The sequence below is a fragment of the Heptranchias perlo genome, unplaced genomic scaffold (assembly GCF_035084215.1).
Source record: "Heptranchias perlo isolate sHepPer1 unplaced genomic scaffold, sHepPer1.hap1 HAP1_SCAFFOLD_714, whole genome shotgun sequence".
In the NCBI taxonomy this organism is placed as follows: Eukaryota; Metazoa; Chordata; class Chondrichthyes; order Hexanchiformes; family Hexanchidae; genus Heptranchias; species Heptranchias perlo.
Genome location: NW_027139744.1, coordinates 37,501 through 45,000, shown reverse-complemented (window position 1 = coordinate 45,000; position 7,500 = coordinate 37,501).

The window sequence follows — 7,500 nt, the reverse complement described above, 5'->3', positions numbered from 1 at the left end:
GGGCTTAAACGGGTGGAATTCGGACCCTCTCGCAAGGGAGCCGAAGCCCGCCAGCCCCGGGAGGCCTCGGGGCCGCCGTTTTCAAGCCCGACCAAAAAACCCGAAAAATGGGGAAAAATGGGAAAAATTCCCACTCCCAAAAGGCTTAAAAGTCGGTTGGGCGGCAGCCCGCGTCGGTCTCTGCAGACCTGGAGGCGCTAGACACAAGTCTGGTAAACAGGCTAAGTCTCGACATGCCACCTCTTACTATCCTGCAGGTACCCCGCCAATCCCCCCGGAACCGGCTGGCAATTGGCGAATCAGCGGGACGAATTTGAATTCGTGACCGACTCTCTGACACCGAATCGCCGCAAACGCGTTTCGATTTTTCGGCTTCGGTACCTCCCATCAGACTTTGACTGGCCATATCTCCGGACTCACGTGTCGCAGCCGGGACCTTCAGGTACCGTTCGACGCGTCTAACCCTGCCCCGTCGAATGGCGCCCCTCGCGGTGTGGTCCGATTTCCGCATTTTGGTCAGATTTGCCTCCAAAGTTTTCAGATTGAGTTGACGAATGCCCCCTACGGGGTAACCTCTTGCCCTTTCGGACCTGGTCCCTGTGACTTAATTTCCGCCTTTTGCTCAATCGTTTCCCCATTTATAATTAATTTTAAAAATCGGGTTACTCAGTTCTGGTTTACCAGTTCCCTCTTCGGACTTCGTTTTTGGTTAATCATTTCCGGTTCACCAGTTCCCGTTTTGGACTTAGTCTCTGCGGGCCGTTTCTCATCTTTTGGTTCATCAGTTCCCCTCTTTTAATAATTTTTTGGCTGCTTTCGTTTGATCATTTCCCTGCCTTCTGGGTAACTTTTCCCCCTTAGGACTTCATCGCCGCACATTGTTTTCGACTTCTGGTTGATCATTTCACCCCTTTTAATCATTTTTGCAACTTTTGGTTAACCATTTCCCCCAGCTTCTGGTTAACCATTTCCCCTTTGGGACTTAGTCTCTGAGCATTCTTTTGGGATTCTGGTTAATCATTTGCCAATTTTAAAAAAATGTTGCCACTTTTGTTTAATGCTTTCTGGTCAACCTTTCCCTCTTTCAGACTTCACCGCGGCACATTGCTTTAGCCTCCTGGTTAATCATTTCACCCCTTTTAATCATTTTTGCAACTTTTGGTTAACCATTTCCCCCAGCTTCTGGTTAACCATTTCCCCTTTGGGACTTAGTCTCTGAGCATTCTTTTGGGATTCTGGTTAATCATTTGCCACTTTTTTAAAAATGTTGCCGCTTTTGTTTAATGCTTTCCCTGCTTTGTGGTCAACCTTTTCCCCTTTAGGACTTCACCGCGGCACATTGCTTCAGCCTCCTGGTTAATCATTTCACCCCTTTTAATCATTTTTGCAACTTTTGGTTAACCATTTCCCCCAGCTTCTGGTTAACCATTTCCCCTTTGGGACTTAGTCTCTGAGCATTCTTTTGGGATTCTGGTTAATCATTTGCCACTTTTTAAAAAATGTTGCCGCTTTTGTTTAATGCTTTCTGGTCAACCTTTCCCTCTTTCAGACTTCACCGCGGCACATTGCTTCAGCCTCCTGGTTAATCATTTCACCCCTTTTAATCATTTTTGCAACTTTTGGTTAACCATTTCCCCCAGCTTCTGGTTAACCATTTCCCCTTTGGGACTTAGTCTCTGAGCATTCTTTTGGGATTCTGGTTAATCATTTGCCAATTTTTTTAAAATGTTGCCGCTTTTGTTTAATGCTTTCTGGTCAACCTTTCCCTCTTTCAGACTTCACCGCGGCACATTGCTTTAGCCTCCTGGTTAATCATTTCACCCCTTTTAATCATTTTTGCAACTTTTGGTTAACCATTTCCCCCAGCTTCTGGTTAACCATTTCCCCTTTGGGACTTAGTCTCTGAGCATTCTTTTGGGATTCTGGTTAATCATTTGCCAATTTTTAAAAAATGTTGCCACTTTTGTTTAATGCTTTCTGGTCAACCTTTCCCTCTTTCAGACTTCACCGCGGCACATTGCTCCAGCCTCCTGGTTAATCATTTCACCCCTTTTAATCATTTTTGCAACTTTTGGTTAACCATTTCCCCCAGCTTCTGGTTAACCATTTCCCCTTTGGGACTTAGTCTCTGAGCATTCTTTTGGGATTCTGGTTAATCATTTGCCAATTTTTTAAAAATGTTGCCGCTTTTGTTTAATGCTTTCTGGTCAACCTTTCCCTCTTTCAGACTTCACCGCGGCACATTGCTTTAGCCTCCTGGTTAATCATTTCACCCCTTTTAATCATTTTTGCAACTTTTGGTTAACCATTTCCCCCAGCTTCTGGTTAACCATTTCCCCTTTGGGACTTAGTCTCTGAGCATTCTTTTGGGATTCTGGTTAATCATTTGCCAATTTTTAAAAAATGTTGCCACTTTTGTTTAATGCTTTCTGGTCAACCTTTGCCTCTTTCAGACTTCCCCGCGGCACATTGCTTCAGCCTCCTGGTTAATCATTTCACCCCTTTTAATCATTTTTGCAACTTTTGGTTAACCATTTCCCCCAGCTTCTGGTTAACCATTTCCCCTTTGGGACTTAGTCTCTGAGCATTCTTTTGGAATTCTGGTTAATCATTTGCCAATTTTTAAAAAATGTTGCCGCTTTTGTTTAATGCTTTCTGGTCAACCTTTCCCTCTTTCAGACTTCACCGCGGCACATTGCTTTAGCCTCCTGGTTAATCATTTCACCCCTTTTAATCATTTTTGCAACTTTTGGTTAACCATTTCCCCCAGCTTCTGGTTAACCATTTCCCCTTTGGGACTTAGTCTCTGAGCATTCTTTTGGGATTCTGGTTAATCATTTGCCACTTTTTAAAAAATGTTGCCGCTTTTGTTTAATGCTTTCTGGTCAACCTTTCCCTCTTTCAGACTTCACCGCGGCACATTGCTTTAGCCTCCTGGTTAATCATTTCACCCCTTTTAATCATTTTTGCAACTTTTGGTTAACCATTTCCCCCAGCTTCTGGTTAACCATTTCCCCTTTGGGACTCAGTCTCTGAGCATTCTTTTGGGATTCTGGTTAATCATTTGCCACTTTTTTAAAAATGTTGCCGCTTTTGTTTAATGCTTTCTGGTCAACCTTTCCCTCTTTCAGACTTCACCGCGGCACATTGCTTTAGCCTCCTGGTTAATCATTTCACCCCTTTTAATCATTTTTGCAACTTTTGGTTAACCATTTCCCCCAGCTTCTGGTTAACCATTTCCCCTTTGGGACTTAGTCTCTGAGCATTCTTTTGGGATTCTGGTTAATCATTTGCCAATTTTTAAAAAATGTTGCCGCTTTTGTTTAATGCTTTCCCTGCTTTGTGGTCAAACTTTTCCCCTTTAGGACTTCATCGCCGCACATTATTTTCGAATTCTGGTTAATCATTTCACCCCTTTTAATCATTTTTGCAACTTTTGGTTAACCATTTCCCCCAGCTTCTGGTTAACCATTTCCCCTATGGGACTTAGTCTCTGAGCATTCTTTTGGGATTCTGGTTAATCATTTGCCAATTTTTAAAAAATGTTGCCGCTTTTGTTTAATGCTTTCTGGTCAACCTTTCCCTCTTTCAGACTTCACCGCGGCACATTGCTTTAGCCTCCTGGTTAATCATTTCACCCCTTTTAATCATTTTTGCAACTTTTGGTTAACCATTTCCCCCAGCTTCTGGTTAACCATTTCCCCTTTGGGACTTAGTCTCTGAGCATTCTTTTGGGATTCTGGTTAATCATTTGCCACTTTTTTAAAAATGTTGCCGCTTTTGTTTAATCGTTTCCCTGCTATGTGGTCAACCTTTTCCCCTTTCAGACTTCATCGCCGCGCATTGTTGTCGACTTCTGGTTAATCATTTTTCCCCTTTAAATCTTTTTTTGCCACTTTCGGTTAACCATTTCACCCAGCTTCTGGTTAACCATTTGCCCCATTATACTGAATTTTTCCGCTTTGGTTTAATCATTTCCCTGCTTTCTTGTCAACCTTTTCCCCTTTTGGACTTCGCCGCCGCACTTTGCTTTTGCCTTCTGGTTAAACATTTCTCCCCTTTTAATCCTTTTTCCCACTTTTGGTTCACCAGTTCACCCAGCTTCTGGTTAACCATTTCCCCTTTGGGACTTAAGTCTCTGAGCATTCTTTTGGGATTCTGGTTAACCATTTGCCACTTTTTTAAAAATGTTGCCGCTTTTGTTTAATGCTTTCCCTGCTTTCTGGTCAACCTTTTCCCCTTACGACTTCGCCGCCGCACTTTGCTTTCGCCTTCTGGTTAATCATTTCACCCCTTTTAATCCTTTTTCCCACTTTGGGTTGGACAGTTCACCCAGCTACTGGTTAACCATTTCCCCTTTGGGACTTAAGTCTCTGAGCATTCTTTTGTGATTCTGGTTCACCATTTGTCCCTTTTTAAAAGATATTGCTGCTTTTGATTAAACCTTTCCCTGCTTTGCGGTCGACCTATTCCTCTTTCAGACTTCATCGCCGCACCTTGTTTTCGACATCTGGTTCAACATTTCTCCCCTTTTAATCCTTTTTCCCACTTTTGGTTAAGCAGTTCACCCAGCTTCTGGTTCACCATTTGCCCCTTTTTACTGAATTTTTCTGCTTTTGTTTAATCATTTCCCTGCTTTGCGGTCGACCTATTCCTCTTTCAGACTTCATCGCCGCGCATTGTTTTCGACATCTGGTTCAACATTTCTCCCCTTTTAATCCTCTTTCCCACTTTTGGTTAAGCAGTTCACCCAACTTCTGGTTAACCATTTGCCCCTTCTTACTGAATTTTTCTGCTTTTGTTTAATCATTTCCCTGCTTTATGGTCAACCTTTTCCCCTTTAGGACTTCGCCGCCGCACTTTGCTTTCGCCTTCTGGTTAATCATTTCACAACATTTTAATCCTTTTTCCCACTTTTGGTTAAACAGTTCACCCAGCTTCTGGTTAACCATTTGCCCCTTTGGGACTTAAGTCTCTGAGCATTCTTTTGGGATTCTGGTTCACCATTTGTCCCTTTTTAAAAGATATTGCTGCTTCTGTTTAATCCTTTCCCTGCTTTGCGGTCAACCTTTTCCTCTTTCAGACTTCATCGCCGCGCATTGTTTTCGACATCTGGTTCAACATTTCTCCCCTTTTAATCCTCTTTCCCACTTTTGGTTAAGCAGTTCACCCAACTTCTGGTTCACCACTTGCCCCTTTTTACTGAATTTTTCTGCTTTTGTTTAATCATTTCCCTGCTTTCCGGTCAACCTTTCCCTCTTTCAGACTTAATCGCCGCACATTGTTGTCGACTTCTGGTTGATCAGTTCACCCCTTTTTTATCCTTTTTCCCACTTTGGGTTAAGCAGTTCACCCAGCTTCTGGTTAACCATTTGCCCCTTTGGCACTTAAGTCTCTGAGCATTCTTTTGGGATTCTGGTAAACCATTTGTCCCTTTTTAAAAAATGCTGCTGCTTTTGTTTAATGCTTGCCCTGCTTTGCGGTCGATCATTTCACCCCTTTTAATCCATTTTTGCCACTTTGGGTTAAACAGTTCACACAACTTCTGGTTCACCATTTCACATTTCGGAACTTTTATTCCCACCATTACTTTGGGCTTCTGGTTCATCATTTCACGCTGTTTTACAAATCTTTGCCGCTTCACTTTTAATCCACAAACCGTGGCTCGCTTTCGGGTGGGGGGGGGGGGTAGCGGGTTTGGGCCGGGCACTCGACATCCCGGTGTGCGACCGGGTTCGTTCTGGTACCGCTCGGTGCCCCTCGTCCTGCTCTTGCCGCGGAAGCAAACCAGACGACCGTCGGTCTCACGCCCGAGGGGAGAGGAGGCGGAAAGCGGTTTGCAGCCTTTCGCTGTACCTCCGGCGGGCAGCGCCGCACCTCCGAGTGCTCGGTACCGTTCGCTGCACCTCGTCCGGCCGCACGCAGCGAGCCAAACCCGGAGGAAATCGGCCTGTGCCTTCTCGAGATATGGGCCTCCGGGTGGGACGGACAAACCGGGGCCCCGAGCTCGCTTTCGGCGGCCCGGCACTCGACTTCCCGGTGTCCGAACGTGATCCTTCCGGTACCCTTCGGTGCCCCTTGCCCGACTCTAGCTCCCGTGCTGAAGCGGAGTCGGTCGGCCTGACGGCCTGCCGAGTTAACCAGCGGAAAGCGGTGCGCAGCCTTTCGCTTGCAGCTCCGGCGGGCAGCGCCGCACCTCCGGCTGCTCAGTGCCGTCCGCTGCTCCCCTTCCGGCTGCACGCAGCGAACCATACCCGGAGGAAATCGGCCTCGGCCTTCCGGAGATATGGGCCTGCGAGTGGGACCAATAAATCGGTGCACATTTCCGGCTCGGTTTCCGGCCTCGGCACTATCAGTTCACGCCGTCCGACCGACGTCGTTCTGGCACGGTTCCGTTGCTCCTTGATCCGGTCCAGCCACGGTAATCAGCCGAAGATGGTGGGGGGGACACATTGCCCGCCGAGTTAGCCGGAGGAAATCGGCCTCGGACTTCCTCAGATATCAGCCTCCGGGTGGGACAGACAAACCGGGGACCCGAGCACGCTTTCGGCGGCCCGCTGGTCGACTTCCCGGTGTGCGACCGGGTTCGTTCCGGTACCGTTCGCTGCCCCTCGTCCTGCTCTAGCCGCGGAACCAAACCCGACGACCGTCGGTCTCACGCCCGCGGAGGGAGGCGGCGGAAAGTGGTTTGCAGCCTTTCGCTGTACCTCCGGCGGGCAGCGCCCGACCTCCGAGTGCTCGGTACCGTCCGCTGCGCCTGGTCCGGCCGCACACAACGAGCCATACCCGGTGGAAATCGGCCTGTGCCTTCCGGAGATATGGGCCTCCGGGTGGGACGGACAAACCGGGGCCCCGAGCGGTGGCACCCTGCTCGCTTTCGTCGGCCCGGCACTCGACTTCCCGGTGTGCGAACGTCATCGTTCCGGTACCCTTCGGTGCCCCTTGCCCCACTCTAGCTCCGGTGCTAAAGCGGAGTCGGTCGGTCTCACGGACGCCGAGTTAGCAGGCGGAAAGCGGTGCGCAGCCTTTCGCTGTCACTCCGGCGGGCAGCACCGCACCTCCGAGTGCTCGGTACCGAACGCTGCGCCTCCTCCTGCCGCACGCAACGAGCCATACCCGGAGGAAATCGGCCTCGGCGTTCCGGAGTTATCCGCCTCCGAGTGGGCCTGACCAAGCGGGGTGAACTGGAAATCATTAACCAACGTACTTCCAGGTTTTCACCCGCAGAGGGCAGCACTCTCTTCTCCGTTTTAAACTGGGCCGACCCGGCTCCGTTTCGAGACCCGGCACTCGACTTCCCGGTGTGCGACCGGGTTCGTTCCGGTACCGTTCGCTGCCCCTCGTCCTGCTCGAGCCGCGGAACCAAACCCGATGACCGTCGGTCTCACGCCCGCGGAGGGAGGCGGCGGAAAGTGGTTTGCAGCCTTTCGCTGTACCTCCGGCGGGCAGCGCCGGACCTCCGAGTGCTCGGTACCGTCCGCTGCGCCTGGTCCGGCCGCA